This window comes from Plecotus auritus (assembly GCF_963455305.1).
Source record: "Plecotus auritus genome assembly, chromosome: 8".
In the NCBI taxonomy this organism is placed as follows: Eukaryota; Metazoa; Chordata; class Mammalia; order Chiroptera; family Vespertilionidae; genus Plecotus; species Plecotus auritus.
The window spans coordinates 94,498,707-94,514,729 of NC_137782.1; the positions used below are offsets into that span (position 1 = coordinate 94,498,707).

Here is a 16,023-nt window from a genome sequence, read left to right on the forward strand (position 1 = left end):
TATCAAGATAGAGTATATTGTGGGCCCTATAACAATTCTTAATAAATTTAAAAGCACTGAAATTACACAAGTAATATTCTCTGAACACAACAGAATTACATTGGAAATTAGCATCCAAATATCTAGAAAATCACAAATATTTGAAACAAAAAGGATACTTTTAGTTATTTTTTAATGGGATGCAAAAATATTTCTTAAATATAACAAAAGACAATAAAAGAGGAACAAAAGCATGTGGCATATAGAGAACAGGTAGCAAAATGGCAGACATGAATCCAACCATATGTGTAATTATATTAAATCTACATGAGCTTTTTCTTCATCCTATTAATGTGGTATATTGCATTTATTGATTTTTGTATGTTGACTCACCCTTACATTCTAGAAATAAATCCCAATTGGTTATTGTGCATCATTCTTTTAATATTCTGCTGAATTGTTTGCTGGTATTCTGTAGAAGATTTTTGCAGCTATGTTCATAAGGGATATTGGTCCGTGGTTTTCTTTTTTTTTTTTTTTTACTTTATAATTCCTTATTGTTGAAAGTATTATATATGTTCCCTTCTTCCCCCATTGGCCTCTTCCAGCCCGCCCCTGCCCCTGCCCCAGACCCTCATCCCCCATTGTCTATGTCCATGGGCCATATATATATGCAAACAAGGTCCTTAGTTGATTGCCTCCCTTCCACCTACCCTCCCCACGTTCCCTCTAAGATGCCACACTCTGTTCCATGTTTTCATGGCTCTAGATCCACTCCCTTCATCAGTTTATTTTGTTATTTATATTCCACATCGGAGTGAGATCATGTGATATTTGTCTTTCTCTAAGTGACTTATTTCACTTAGCATGATACTCTCCAGGGCCCTCCATGCTGTCTCAAAGGGTGAGAGATTCTTCTTTTTTACTGCTGCATAGTGTTCCATGCTAAGTGTACCATAGCTTTTTATCCACTCGTCTACTGATGGGGCACTTGGGTTGTTTCCAGGTTTTAGCTATTGTAAATTATTCTTCTATGAACATAGGGGTGCATACCAGGTGTACTGGTTAATAATGCGGATTTTGTAATCAAAGAAAACATGATAATTTCAAGAGAAACATCAAAAGTGCTTTATTTAAAGTAATGTCCATCGCTAGCTACACACTGTCCCAGTAGAACTTTTCTTATTTTGAGGCAAACCATTCAGAGACCCAATTTTCCACTTCTTTGTATGTTTTGAAGTGCTGCTCAGAAAGTGCATATGCCATCTATTGGAACAAGTGGTAATCTGAAGGAGCAAGGTCTGGTGAATACAGTGGGTGGGTCAATACTTCCCAGGCAAGATCTTTTAACGTGTCTTTAAAGTGTGTGATGGTGCGTTATCATGAAGCAAAATTACCTTGCTGTGTCTTCTGGAACATTCTGGTTGTTTCATGATCAAAGCATGGTTCAAATTGATTATCTGTTGTCGGTAGCCATCAGTATTAATGGTTTCACCTGGTTTTAGAAGCTCATAATACACCACACCTTCCTGATCCCACCAAACGCAGAGCATTGTCTTCTTTCTGAAGCGAATTGAACTTGCAGTCGATGTTGATGGTTGACCTGGATCAACCCATGATTTTGTGCGTTTGGGATTCTCAAAATAAATCCACTTTTCATCACCAGTCACAATTCGATGCCGAAAAGACTTTCTTTCATGCCATTGAAGCAACATTTTACTGATGACTTTTCGGTTTTCCATTTGTATTTCATTCAGTTGAAGTGGCACCCATTTTCCTTCCTTTAAAATCTTTCCCCTTGCTTGTAAATGATCAGAAATTGTTTGCTGAGCAACGTTTAATCTTTCTGCAAGTTGTTTCTGAGTTTAACACGCATCTTTATCCAATACTAGGTGTACTGGTTAATAATGTGGATTTTTTTCACTAGATGGCGTTACACATATGTTGATATATGTGCAATTTGATATGTATGCTATTTTGTTGTATTGACAACAAGCTTCAAAACTTCATATGTCAAATTTGCTGAAGGTGTTAACATCATAGATATTTTTACACTTAAAAATGTCGAATTTCGTGCCAAAAAAAAAAAGAGCATTTGCAGGAAGTTATAATTCATTATTTTATTTTAAAGAAAAGTGCTGCTGAATACTTCGGGAAGCTTATGGTGAACATGCTCCATCTCAAGATACTTGTGAACACTGGTTTAAACGCTTTAAAGGTGATGATTTTGATGTGAAATACAAAGAATGTCCAGGTCAACTGAAAAAGTTTGAAGACCAACAATTACAAGCATTACTGGTATGTTTTAGATATTAACCCTTTATCAGATGTATCATTGCCAAATATGTTCTCCCATATAGCGGACTCCCTTTTCATCTTGTTGATGGTTTCTTTTGCTGTGCAGAAGCTTTCTATTTTGATGTAGTCCCATTTGTTTATTTTCTCCTTAGTTCACTTTGACCTAGGACTGTGGTCGGCAAACTGCGGCTCACGAGCCACATGCGGCTCTTTGGCCCCTTGAGTGTGGCTCTTCCACAAAATACCACGGCCTGGGCGAGTCTATTTCGAAGAAGTGGCATTAGAAGAAGTTTAAGTTTAAAAAATTTGACTCTCAAAAGAAATTTCAGTCGTTGTCCTGTTGATATTTGGCTCTGTTGACTAATGAGTTTGCCGACCACTGACCTAGGAGATGTATCCGTAAACATGTTGCTACAATAGATGTCTGAGATTTTGCTGCCTATGGTTTCTTCTAGGACTTTTAAGGTTAACTGACTTACATTTCAGTGTTTTATCCATTTTTAGTTTATTCTTGTGTATGGTATAAGTCGGTGGTTAGTTACATTGTTTTGCATGTATCTGTCCAGTTTTCCCAGCACCATTTATTGAAGAGACTGTCTTGACTCTATTGTATGCTCTTACCTCCTTTGTCCAATATTAATTGTGCATAATGGCTTGGGTCAATTTGTGGGGTCTCTATTCTGTTCCATTAATGTACACTGAGTGGCCAGATTATTATGATCTCTGAATACATAATAATCTGGCCACTCAGTGTATATCCTATATAATAAAAGGCTAATATGCAAATTGTCCCCTCAACCAGGAGTTCTGCCAGCAGGCAGGCCGGCCAACAGCCCATGTTCCCTCCCCCTGACCAGGCTGGCCGGACCCCACCCATGCACGAATTCATATACCAGGCCTCATATCCTATTAATAAAAGAGTAATATGCAAATTAACCATCACTCCGCTACACCCACAAGCCACGCCCACCAGCCAATCAGGAGCGAATATGCAAATAAACCCAACCAAGATGGCTACGGCCACAGAGAGCAGGAGGGAGGCTTGGGTTTCCCTGGCAATGGAGGAAGCCAAGCTTTCCACCTGCCCTTGCTGGCCTAGGCCTCCACTCAAGGCTACAAATTTTCAATGATAGAAGATACATAAACCCAAACAGAAATGGTGGCAGCCACGGACCTGGAAAGAGCAGGAGGCTAGGGTTGCCCCCGGCAATGGAGGAAGCCAAGCTTTCCGCACACCCTGGCCAGCCCAGGCCTCCACTCAAGGCTACAAAGTTTCAATGATAGAAGATACATAAACCCAAACAGAAATGGTGGCAGCCACGGAGCTGGAAAGAGCAGGAGGCTAGGGTTGCCCCTGGCGATGGAGGAAGCCAAGCTTTCTGCACACCCTGGCCAGCCCAGGCCTTGCTTAAGGCTACAAAGTTTCAATTAGAGAAGATAAATAAATCCCAATAGAAATGGCTGCCACCACGGAGCAAGCAGAAGGCTTGGCTCTGCTCCAGGCTACAAAGTTTCAATTGTAGAAGATAAATAAACCCCAGATACCAGGGCCTCTGCTTGGGTCGCCAGGGGGCGTGGCTGGCCTGCAAACCACCACAGGCCCCTCGCCCAGGCCGCCCCACACCCCAAGGGAACCCTCACCCTGATCCGGGACACCCTTCAGGGCAAACCAGCCGGCCCCCACCCGTGCACCAGGCCTCTATCCTATCTAATAACAGAGTAATATGCAGATTGACCATCACTCCAACACACAAGATGGCTGCCCCCATGTGGTCTAAGATCCTGCCCCCATGTGGACACAAGATGGCCACCACAAGATGGCCAGCAGCGGGAGGGCAGTTGGGAGGGACCAGGCCTGCAAGGGAGGGCAGTTGGGGGCGATCAAGCCTGCAGGGGAGGGCAGTTAGGGGTGACCAGGCCTGCAGGGGAGGGCAGTTAGGGGTGACCAGGCCTGCAGGGGAGGGTAGTTAGGGGCAAACAGGCTGGCAGGGGAGCAGTTAGGCATCAATCAGGCTGGCAGGGGAGTGGTTAGTGGGTGATCAGGCTGACAGGCAGAAGTAGTTAGGGGCAATCAGGAAGGCAGGCAGGTGAGCAGTTGGGAGCCAGCAGTCCTGGATTGTGAGAGGGATGTCCAACTGCCCATTTAGGCCCGATCCCACCAGGATTGGGCTTTAACGGGCAGTTAGACATCCCTCAAGGGGTCCCAGATTGGAGAGGGTGCAGGCTGGGCTGAGGGACACACACCCCCGTGCACGAATTTCGTGCACCGGGCCTCTAGTATGTATGTATGTGTGTATATATATATATATATATATATATATATATATATACATACACACACACATACATACACACATACACACATACATACACTAAGTGGCCAGATTATTATGCATTCAGAGATCATAATAATCTGGCCACTCAGTGTATATGCCTATTCAGGCTATTCCGATTATGGTAGCTTTGTAGTATAACTTGAAATCTGGTATTGTGATTCCTCCAACTTTGCCCTTCTTTCTCAAGATTGTTACAGATATTTGGGGTCTTTTTTGGTTTGATATAAATTTTTGGAGTATTTTTTCTAGATCTGTGAAATATGCCGTTGGTATTTTAATAGGGATTTTATTGAATCTGTAGGTTGCCGTGGGTAGTATGGACATTTTAATGATGTTGATTCTACTAATCCATGAACACGGTATATTCTTCCACTGATTTATATCTTCCTCTATCACTTTTTTCAGCATCCTGTAGTTTTCCAAATACAGGTCTTTTGCCTCCTTGGTTAAATTTATTCCTAAGTATCTTAATTTTTGTTGTTGTTGCAATGGTAAATGGGATTGCTTGTTTAGTTTCTCTATCTGAGAATTCATTATTGGTGTATAAAAAAGCCACTGATTTTTGGGTGTTGATTTTATATCCTGCTCCATTGCCAAATTCATGGATTAAATCTAGTAGGTTTTTGGTGGAGTCTTCAGGGTTAACTATGCACAAAATCATGTCATGTGGGAGTAATGAGAGTTTTGCTTCCTCCTTTCCAATTTGATGCCATTTTTTTCTTCTTCTTGTGTGATCACTGTGGCTAGGACTTCCAGTGCTATATTGAGTAAGAGTGGTGAAAGTGGACATCCCTATCTTGTTCCTGTTTAGGGGAAATGGTTTTAGTTTTTGGCCATTGAGTTCAATGTTCACTCTAGGTTTGTCAGATATGGCCTTCATCATGTTGAGATATGCTCCCTCTATTCCCACTTTGCTGGGAGTTTTTTTAAAAATGGGTGTTGGATTTCGTTGAATGCTTTTTCTGCATCTATTGATATGACTATGTGATTTTTGTCTTTCAATTTGTTTATGTGATATATCTTGTTTATTGATTTGCAAATATTGTACCAGCCTTGCATCCCCGGAATAAATCGCACTTCGTCATGGTGTATGATTTTTTTAATATATTGCTGGATGTGATTTGCTATTATTTTGTTGAGGATTTTAGCAACTATGTTCATCAGGGATATTGGCCTGTAATTCTCTTTCTTTGTAGTGTCTTTATGTGGTTTTGGAATTAGGGTAATGTTGGCCTCAGAAAAAGAGCTTGGATGTTTTGGAATAGTTTGAGGAGTATAGGTGTTAGTTCTTCTTTGAAAGTTTGGTAAAACTCCCCTGTGAGTCCGTCTGGACCTGAGCTTTTGTTTGCTGGAAGATTTTTGATTACTGCTTCTCTTTCATCAGTTGTTATTGGCCTATTCAGGTTTTCTGATTCTTCCTGATTCAGTTTTTGGAGATTGTATTTTTCTACGAATTTGTCCATTTCATCCACATTGTCCAGCTTGTTGGCATATAGTTGTTCATAGGATTTCCTTAGAATCCTTTGTATTTCTGTGGTGTCAGTGGTTATTCCTCCGCTTTGATTTCTGATTTTATTTATTTGGGTCTTTTCTCTCTGTTTCTTGATGAGTCTGGCTAATGGTTCATCAATTTTGTTTATCCTTTTAAAGGACCAGCTCTTGGTGTCATTTATTTATTTTTATTTTTTTCTTTATTGATTAAGGTATTACATATGTGTCCTTATCCTAACCCCATTGTCCCTCCACCGCCTCCCCACTCATGCCCTCACCCCACTGGTGTCTTTGTCCATTGGTTAGGCTCATATGCATTCATACAAGTCCTTTGGTTGATCTCTCCCCCTAACCTCCACCCTCCCTGCCTTCCCTCTGAGGTTTGACTGTCTGATTGATGCTTCTCTGTCTCTGAATCTGTTTTTGTTCATCAGTTTATGTTGTTTATTATATTCCACAAATGAGTGAGATGTGTGATATTTATCATTCTCTGACTGGCTTATTTCGCTTAGCTTTAGCATAATGCTCTCCAGTTCCATCCATGTTGTTGCAAATGGTAGGAATTCCTTTTTTTTTTTTTTTTTACTGCAGCATAGTATTCCGTTGTGTAGATGTACCACAGTTTTTTAATCTATTCATCTGCTGATGGGCGCTTAGGCTGTTTCCAAATCTTAGTATTATAAATTATGCTGCTGTGAACATAGGGGTGCATATATCCTTTCTGATTGGTGTTTCTGATTTCTTGGGATATATTCATAGAAGTGGGATCACAGGGTCAAATGGGAGTTCCATTTTTAGTTTTTTGAGGAAACTCCATACTGTGCTCCACAGTGGCTGCACCAGTCTGCATTCCCACCAGCAGTGCACGAGGGTTCCTCTTTCTCCGCATCCTCGCCAGCACTTGTCGTTTGTTAATTTGTTGATGATAGTCATTCTGACAGGAGAGAGATGGTACCTCAGCGTCGTTTTGATTTGCATCTCTCGGATAATTAGAGACTTTGACCATGTTTTCATATGTCTCTTGGCCTTCCATATGTCCTCTTTCGAGAAGTATCTATTTAGGTCTGTTTTCCATTTTTTGATTGGATTGTTTATCTTCCTTTTGTTAAGTTGTATGAGTTCCCTGTAAATGTTGGAGATTAAACCCTTATCGGAGATAACATTGGCAAATATGTTCTCTCATGCCGTGGGCTTTCTTGTTTTGTTGATGGTTTCTTTTGCTGTGCAGAAGCTTTTTATTTTGATGTAGTGCCATTTGTTTATTTTCTCTTTAGTTTCCATTGCCCTAGGAGCTGTATCAGTGAAGAAATTGCTTCAGCATATGTCTGAGATGTTGCTGCCTGTGGATTCCTCTAATATTTTTATGGTATCCCATCTTATGTTTAAGTCCTTTATCCATTTTGAGTTTATTTTTGTATATGGTGTAAGTTGGTGGTCTCATTTCATTTTTTTGCATGTATCTGTCCAACTTTCCCAACACCATTTATTGAAGAGACTGTCTTGACTCCATTGTATGTTCATGCCACCGTTGTCGAATATTAACTGGCATAGTGGTTTGGATCGATTTCTGGGTTCTCTGTTTTGTTCCATTGGTCTATATGTCTGTTCTTGTGCCAGTACCAGGCAGTTTTGAGAACAGTGGCTTTATAATACAGCTTGAAATCTGGTATTGAGATCCCTCCTACTTTGTTCTTCTTTCTCAGGATTGCTGCAGCTATTCAGGGTCTTTTTTTATTCCAGATGAATTTTTGGAGAGTTCATTCTAGGTCTGTGAAATATGCCATTGGTATTTTAATGGTGATTGCATTGAATTTATAGATTGCTTTGGACAGTATGGACATTTTAATGATGTTGATTCTACCAATCCATGAACATGGCATGTTCTTCCATCTGTTTATGTCTTCCTCTATCTCTTTTTTTCAGTGTACTGTAGTTTTCTGAGTACAGGTCCTTTACCTCCTTAGTTAATTTTATTCCTAGGTATCTTAATTTTTTTGGTGCAATGGTAAATGTGATTGTTTTTTTAGTCTCTCTGTAAGTTCACTATTGGTGTATAGAAATGCCATAGATTTCTTGGCATTAATTTTGTATCCTGCTACATTGCTGAATTCATTTATTAAGTCTAATAATGTTTTGAGGGAGTCTTTACGGCTTTCTATGTACAGTATCATGTCATCTGCGAATAATGACAGTTTTACATCTTCTTTTCCAATTTGGATACCTTTTATTTCTCTTCTTGTCTAATTGCTATGGCTATCACTTCCAGAACTATGTCAAACAGGAGTGGTGAAAGTGGGCATCCCTGTCTCATTCCTGTTCTTAGGTGAAATGGTTTTAGTTTTTGCCCATTGAGTATGATGTTGACTTTAGGTTTGTCATATAAGGCTTTTATTATGTTGAGGTATGATCCTTCTATTCCCATTTTGCTGAGGGTTTTTATCAAGAAAGGGTGTTGGGCCCTAACCGGTTTGGCTCAGTGGATAGAGCGTCGGCCTGCGGACTGAAAGGTCCCAGGTTCGATTCTGGTCAAGGGCATGTACCTTGGTTGAGGGCACATCCCCAGTAGGGGGTGTGCAGGAGGCAGCTGATCGATGTCTCTCTCTCATCGATGTTTCTAACTCTCTATCCCTCTCCCTTCCTCTCTGTAAAAAATCAAAAAATATATTTAAAAAAAATAATAATAAAAAAAAGAAAGGGTGTTGGATTTTGTCCAATGCTTTTTCTGCATCAATTGATATGACTATGTGATTTTTGTCTCTCAGTTTGTTTATGTGATGTATCACGTTTATTGATTTGTGAATATTGTACAAGCTTTGCATCCCCAGAGTAAATCCCACTTGGTCATGGTATATGATTTTTAAAATATATTTCTGGATGCAATTTGCTACTGTTTTGTTGAGGATTTTAGCAACTATATTCATCAGGGATATTGGCCTGTAATTCTCTTTCTTTGTAGTGTCTTTATGTGGTTTTGGAATTAGGGTAATGTTGGCCTCAGAAAAAGAGCTTGGATGTTTTGGAATAGTTTGAGGAGTATAGGTGTTAGTTCTTCTTTGAAAGTTTGGTAAAACTCCCCTGTGAGTCCGTCTGGACCTGAGCTTTTGTTTGCTGGAAGATTTTTGATTACTGCTTCTCTTTCATCAGTTGTTATTGGCCTATTCAGGTTTTCTGATTCTTCCTGATTCAGTTTTTGGAGATTGTATTTTTCTACGAATTTGTCCATTTCATCCACATTGTCCAGCTTGTTGGCATATAGTTGTTCATAGGATTTCCTTAGAATCCTTTGTATTTCTGTGGTGTCAGTGGTTATTCCTCCGCTTTGATTTCTGATTTTATTTATTTGGGTCTTTTCTCTCTGTTTCTTGATGAGTCTGGCTAATGGTTCATCAATTTTGTTTATCCTTTCAAAGGACCAGCTTTTGGTGTCATTTATTTTTTTATTGTTTTTTTTTTTAGTCTCTATGTTATTTATTTTTGCTCTAATCTTTATTATTTCCTTCCTTCTACTTACTCTGGGCTTTTCTTGTTGTTCTCTTTCTAGTTCTTTAAAGTTTAGTGTAAATAGTTTATTTTTTATTTTTCTTGTTTTTTCAAGGTATGCCTGTAGTGCTATGAACTTCTCTTTCAGGACTGTGTTTGTGGTGTCCCAGAGATTTTGGGTTGTTGTGTGTTCATTTTCATTTGTTTCCAGGAAGTTTTTTATTTCTTTCTTGATCTTATTGGTAACCCATTCATTGTTTAATAACATACTATTTAGTCTCCATGTGTTTGAATGTGTTTGAGTGTTTTTACTGTAGTTGATTTCTAATTTCATTCCACTGTGATCTGAGAAGATGCTTCATGTAATTTCAGTCTTCTTGAACTTGTAGAGACTTGTTTTGTTTCCTAAGATGTGGTCTCTCTTTGTAAATGACCCATGTGCACTGGAGAAGAATGTATGTATTGCAGCTTTGGAGTGAAATGTTCTATAAATGTCAGTTAAATCCACCTGAACCTATGTGTCCTGTAGAGTCACTGTTTCCTTGCTAAGTTTTTGTCTGGAAGATCTATTCACTGAAGTCAGCGGGGTGTTCAAGTCCCCTATTATGTCTGTATTGTTGTTGAGCTCTCTGTTAAAGTCTTCTAGAAGATTTTTTATAGATTTAGGTGCTCCTATATTGGGTGCATATATGTTTACCAGGGTTATATCCTCTTGTTGGGATACGTTTTTCTTTTCTTGTAGTGTCTTTGTCTGACTTTATGGTATCAGGGTAATGCTAGGTTGTGGTTTATTTGAGTTTGGAAAGTGCCTTTTTTTTTTTTTTAAACGTTTGAAGAGGATTCATGTTCAATCTGTTAATGTTGGTAGAATCACCAGTGACGGTCATCTGATCCTAGGCTTTTCTTTGTTGGGACGTTTATTATTTTTGTTTGCCTAATTTTAAAATTGATTTTAGAAAAAGAGGAAAAAAAAGAGAGAGAGAGATAGAAACATTGTTGGGGAGGTGGGGGGAAGAATTAAATATCAATAGAAGAGAAACTCGCTGCTTCCTGCATGCCCTATCCTGGGGAATGAGCCCTCAACCTGGGCTTGTGCCCAACTAGAATCAAATGGGCAACCTGTTGGTGCATGTGTCACACTGAGCCTTTGAGCACAGTGGCCAGGCTTGTTGGGATAGTTTGATTTCTGATCCAATCTTCTTACTAATTATGGGTCTGTTCAGATTTTCTGTTTCTTCGTGATTCAGTCTTGGTAGGTTTTGTCTTTCATCTGGGTTATCCATTTTGTTGGTATACAGTTGTTCATAGTATACTCTTATAATCCTTTGTTTTCTGTGGCATCAGTTGTAATGTTCCCTTGTTAATTTCTGATTTTAGTTTTTGGGATCTTCTCCCTTTTTTTTGCAATATAGTTTAACAATTTGTTGATCTTTTTGTTGTTTTTGGTCTCATTGACTTCTGTATTGTTTTTCTATTTTCCATTGTATTTATCTCTGCTTAAATCTTTATTATTTCCTTTTTCTTGTTAGTTTTGGGTTTAGTTTTATCTTCTTTATCTAGCCCCTTAATATATACAATTAGGTTATTAATCTGAAATGCTTTTTCTTTTTTAAAAATATGTTTTTATTGATTTTTTATTTTATTTATTTTTTAAATAATTCTTTATTGTTGAAAATATTACATATGTCCCCTTTTTCCTCCCATTAATCCCTTCCAGCTTGCCCCCACCCTGCCCCAGGCCCTCACCACCCCATTGTCTGTGTCCATGGGTTATGCATATATGCATACAAATTCCTTGGTTGATTACTTCCCATCTCTAACCTCCCACTCCCCCACCTCTGCCTTCCCTCTGAGATTCCGCACTCTGTTCCATGTTTTCATGTCTCTGGATCCACTATGGTCATCAGTTTATTTTGTTATTTAGATTCCACATGTGAGTGAGATCATGTGATATTTGTCTTTCTCTGACTGCCTTATTTCATTTAGCTTGATACTCTCCAGGTCCCTCCATGCTGTCTCAAAAGGTAAGAGATTCTTCTTTTTTACTGCTGCATAGTATTCCATGCTATAAATGTACCACAGCTTTTTTATAAACTCATCTACTGATGGGCACTTGAGCTGTTTTCAGATCTTAGCTATTGTAAATTGTGCTGCTATGAACATAGGGGTGCATACATTCTTTCTGATTAGTGTTTCGGGTTTCTTAGAATATATTCCCAGAAGTGGGATCACTGGGTCAAATGGCAGATCCATATTTAATTTTTTGAGGAAACTCCATACTGTTTTCAATAATGGCTGCACCAGTCCGCATTCCCACCACCATGTGTCCTAGGCTTCCCTTTTCTCCACATCCTCACCAGCACTTGTCATTTGTTGATTTGTTGATGATAGCCATTCTGACAGGTGTGAGGTGATACCTCACTGTCGTTTTAATCTGGTGATCAGTGACTTTGAGCATTTTTTCATATGTCTTTTGGCCATCTGAATGTCCACTTTGGAGAAGTGTCTATGTAGGTACTTTGCCCGTTTTTTAATTGGCTTGTTTGTCTTCCTTTTTTTAGTTGTATGAGTTCAAAAGATAATTTTATTTATATAATTTTTTCCCCATCCTCACCCGAGGATATATTTTCTCCATTGACTTTTTTAGAGAGCGTGGAGGGGAGGAAGGAGGGGAGAAAGACAGAAAGCAAGAAAGAGAAACATTGATGTGAGAGAGACTCATTGATTGGTTGTCTCCCATTTGCACTCCAACGGGGTCAGGGATCAAGCTTGCAACCGAGGTATGTGCCCTTAACTGGGAATTGAATCCGTGAAACTTTGGTCTGGGGGCTGATGCTCTAACCACTGAGAAAACCAGCCAAGGCTAAAAAACATACTTCTATTTAATTTATGAGTTAAAGGAGAAATCACAATAAAAATGAGTTAAAGAAGAAATCATAATGAAAATATTTGAACTGAATAAAAATGCAAACATTACTTAAAATTTGTGACATGCAGCTAATGCTTAGAGGGAAATTTTAAGCATTAAGTGCTTATATTAGAAAAGTAGGAAAAAACTTGAATGACCTAAACTTCCACCTGAAAAAAAAAAAGGTAAGTTAAACCCAAAGTGCAAGAGAAAACTGAAACACAATATAGAAAACAAGAAAAGCAAAAGCTCATTTCAAAAGAATATCAATACAATTTATAAATGTATGGTCATATTGATCAGGAGAAAAGGAAGGAGACATAAATTACTAATATAGAACGAGATGAAATCATTAAAGATCCTATAGATATTAAGTGAGTATTATGAACAATGTTTTGTCAATAAATTCAACAACTAAGATAAAATGGACAAACTGCTTAAAAGACAGACTACAAGGACTTACCCATGATGAAATATAAAACCTGAATAGCCATGTAACTATTAAATAAATTGAATTTGAACTTTAAAAACTTCTCACAAAGACAACACCAGGCCCAAATGGTTTTGCTGCTAACATTAAAGAACCAGATAATATCAATTCCATGCAAACTCTTCCAGAAAATAGGAGAGTGTACTTCCAAACTTACTTTATGAAGCCAGCATTACTGAGACCAAAACCACACAAATGCATTACAAGGATAAAACAACAGAACAATAACCCTCATAAGCATAGATGCAAAATTCTTCAAGATTCTCTCAAATTTGTGCAATAATATATATATATGTAATGTCTCATGATGAAGTAGGGTTTATCCTGGGAACTCGGGCTATTTTAATGTTAGAAAATGGATGAATGTAATTAATATCTACAGACCATACAAGAAAAGTATATGATTAACTCAACAGGTACAAGAAAGGCCTTTGACAAAATTCAGTATCTATTCACAGTAAAGCCCTCCGCAACTCTTAAAACTCAGTAAGAAAACAACCCGATTTGTTTCGGTCCTAGGTTCTAGGTCCTAGGTCCTAAGACCTAAACAAACACCTCACCAAAGATATACAGATGGCAAATAAGCTTATGAAAAGACGCTCCACATCATAGGTCATCAAGGAAATGTAAATTAAAACAATGAGATACCACTGCATACCTGTCAGAATGGCCAAAATTCAGAACATTGATAATGGCAATTGCTGGTAAGGTTGAGCAACAGGAACTCTCCTTCACTGCTGGTGGGAATGCTGAATGGTACAGCCACTTTGGAAGATAGTTTGGCAGTTTCTTACAAAACGAAATAGACTCTTATCATACGATCCAATTAGACCTCTCATACATTGACAGAAAGGCACAGCAATCTGGAAAACAGTTTGGCAGCCTTTTAGGAAACTAAGCATGCAACATGACCCAGCAATTGCACTCTTGGGCATTCACTTAGAGAAATGGAAACATATTTCACAAAAACCTATACACAAATGTTCACAGCAGCTTTAGTTGTAATAGACAAAAAAAAAAAAAAAGACAACCCAGATGACCTCCACCGGGTGAACAGTTAAATAACTGTGGTACATCCATACCATGAAATACTACTCAGTGGTCCTAAGAAGGAACAGCTATTGACATACGCGACAACTTGGATGTACTCAAGAGAATCATGCCGAATGGACTTCATCACAATTAAAAAGCTTTATTTGCCAAAAGACACTGTTAAGAAAAGACAAAGGCAAGCCACAGCCTGGGAGAAAATATTTGCAGAACACATAATTGACAAAGGACTTTTATCCAAAATATATAAAGACCTCTTATAACTCTTTAACAAGAAGACAAACAAACAACTTTAAAATGGCCTAAAGGTTTGAACAGACACTTCACTGAAGAAGATATATAGATGGCAAATAAACACATGAAAGGATGTCTAACATCATTTTTCAGTAACTGCAAATTAAAACAATATGATAAAATTAAAACTATAATTAAGAATGATCATATTAAAGGTTGTTTTAGCCATTAGAATGTTTGAAATGTTTAAACTGACCACAGAATGTTGGAGAGGGCACAGAACAACTGGAATTCTCAGAGCTGATGAGAATATAAAATCGTACAATTCCTTTGGAAAATATTTTGATAATTTCTTAAAAAGTTAAAGAAAACTTAACACACAATCCAATCATTCTACTTCAAGGTAGAGAAATGAAGGCATACAAAGGCTTACATATGAATGTTCATATTAGTTTTATTGATTAAAACTGTCAATAACTCAAATGTTCATCACCAGGTGAACAAAGAAATACATTTTGGTATTTCTTTATAATATAATACTATACATCCATAAAAAAGAACAGACTTGTGATTTATGCACTAGTATGAATGAATGAATCTCAAAATCATGGTGCTGAATGAAAGAAGCCAGCTCCAATAATACCATATGTACTATATATTTATCTCTATAAACTTCTAGAAAATATAAACTAATCTTTAGTTACAGAAAGCATGGAGGTGGATGCTGGAGGCTAATTCCAGCATGTTATAATAAATGCGAGAAGTCCTCAAAAGGTTGAATGGACTCTTTCAGCAGGGCTTAATATCTGCATATATTATTGCCTGCTGCTGGAACAGCCGAAGGCAGTTACCCAACCTGATAATATTTTTATTGTTTATCAAACTTTACCTTTGATATGTATATCTGCTTTGCTAGAGAGCAATATGTGTGAATAAAAAGCCCTGTGTGTGGAGATTCGGAGAACTTAGATGCTAGAACTAAGCTTCCTCTGGCTCCCCCCAAATGCCTTCCAAATTTATATTTCATGTCTAGTCTCTATTAATTTACATGCAGCCCCTTTTCCAGATTCCTGAATCCTTCTAGATGCTGAGAAACACCCCGGCAGGTGGAGGTGAAGGGAGAGGAATCACAATGAGGCCTGAGTAAACTTTTAGATGATGGAAATACTTATTATCTTGATTATGGTGATGGTTTCATGGATGTATATGTATGTCAGTATTCATCAAATTGTGCAGTTTATACATAAGGTATATCAGTTATACCTTTATAAAACTCTTTTAAAATCCCTAGCAGTACTGATCAAGATAAAAGACAAAGGCACTAAACAATTACCAGTATCAGAAATTAAAGAGAGGATATCATTATAGATCCAACAGACATAAAATAAAATAAAGAATTATTTTGGGAGGATCTATGCCAGTGAGTTTGAAACTTATATGAGGTGGACCAATTTCTTGAAAAACTCAAGTTACCAAAAGTGATACAACTTGAGGTAGATACTTGAATGGCCCAATATCTATGAATGAAATTGAATTTGTTATTGAATTTCCCACAAGGAAATTCCAGGTCCAGAGTGCTTTACTGGTGGTCACTATCAAACACACAGGGAAGAAATAATACCACTCTTATACAAACTCTTTCATTTAGGAAATCAGCCTAATCCTGATACCAAAACCTGACAGAGACATTATAAGAAAGCTACAGACCAAAATTCCTCATGAAACAGATGCAAAGAATCCCTAACATAATATTAGCA

At 38.0% G+C, this 16,023-nt stretch overlaps 1 protein-coding gene across 4 annotated transcripts in view; it reads left to right on the plus strand.

Moving 5' to 3' along the window:
* Nucleotides 1–16,023, plus strand: part of NPEPL1 (aminopeptidase like 1) — a 153,442-nt gene that overhangs the window by 44,136 nt on the left and 93,283 nt on the right. For all 4 annotated transcript variants that reach the window (XM_080686197.1, XM_080686195.1, XM_080686196.1 and 1 more), the window contains 2 exons: nucleotides 2,111–2,277; nucleotides 11,571–11,608. The gene's annotated coding sequence lies outside the window, so the exon portion shown is untranslated. The remainder of the gene's footprint in view (nucleotides 1–2,110; nucleotides 2,278–11,570; nucleotides 11,609–16,023) is intronic.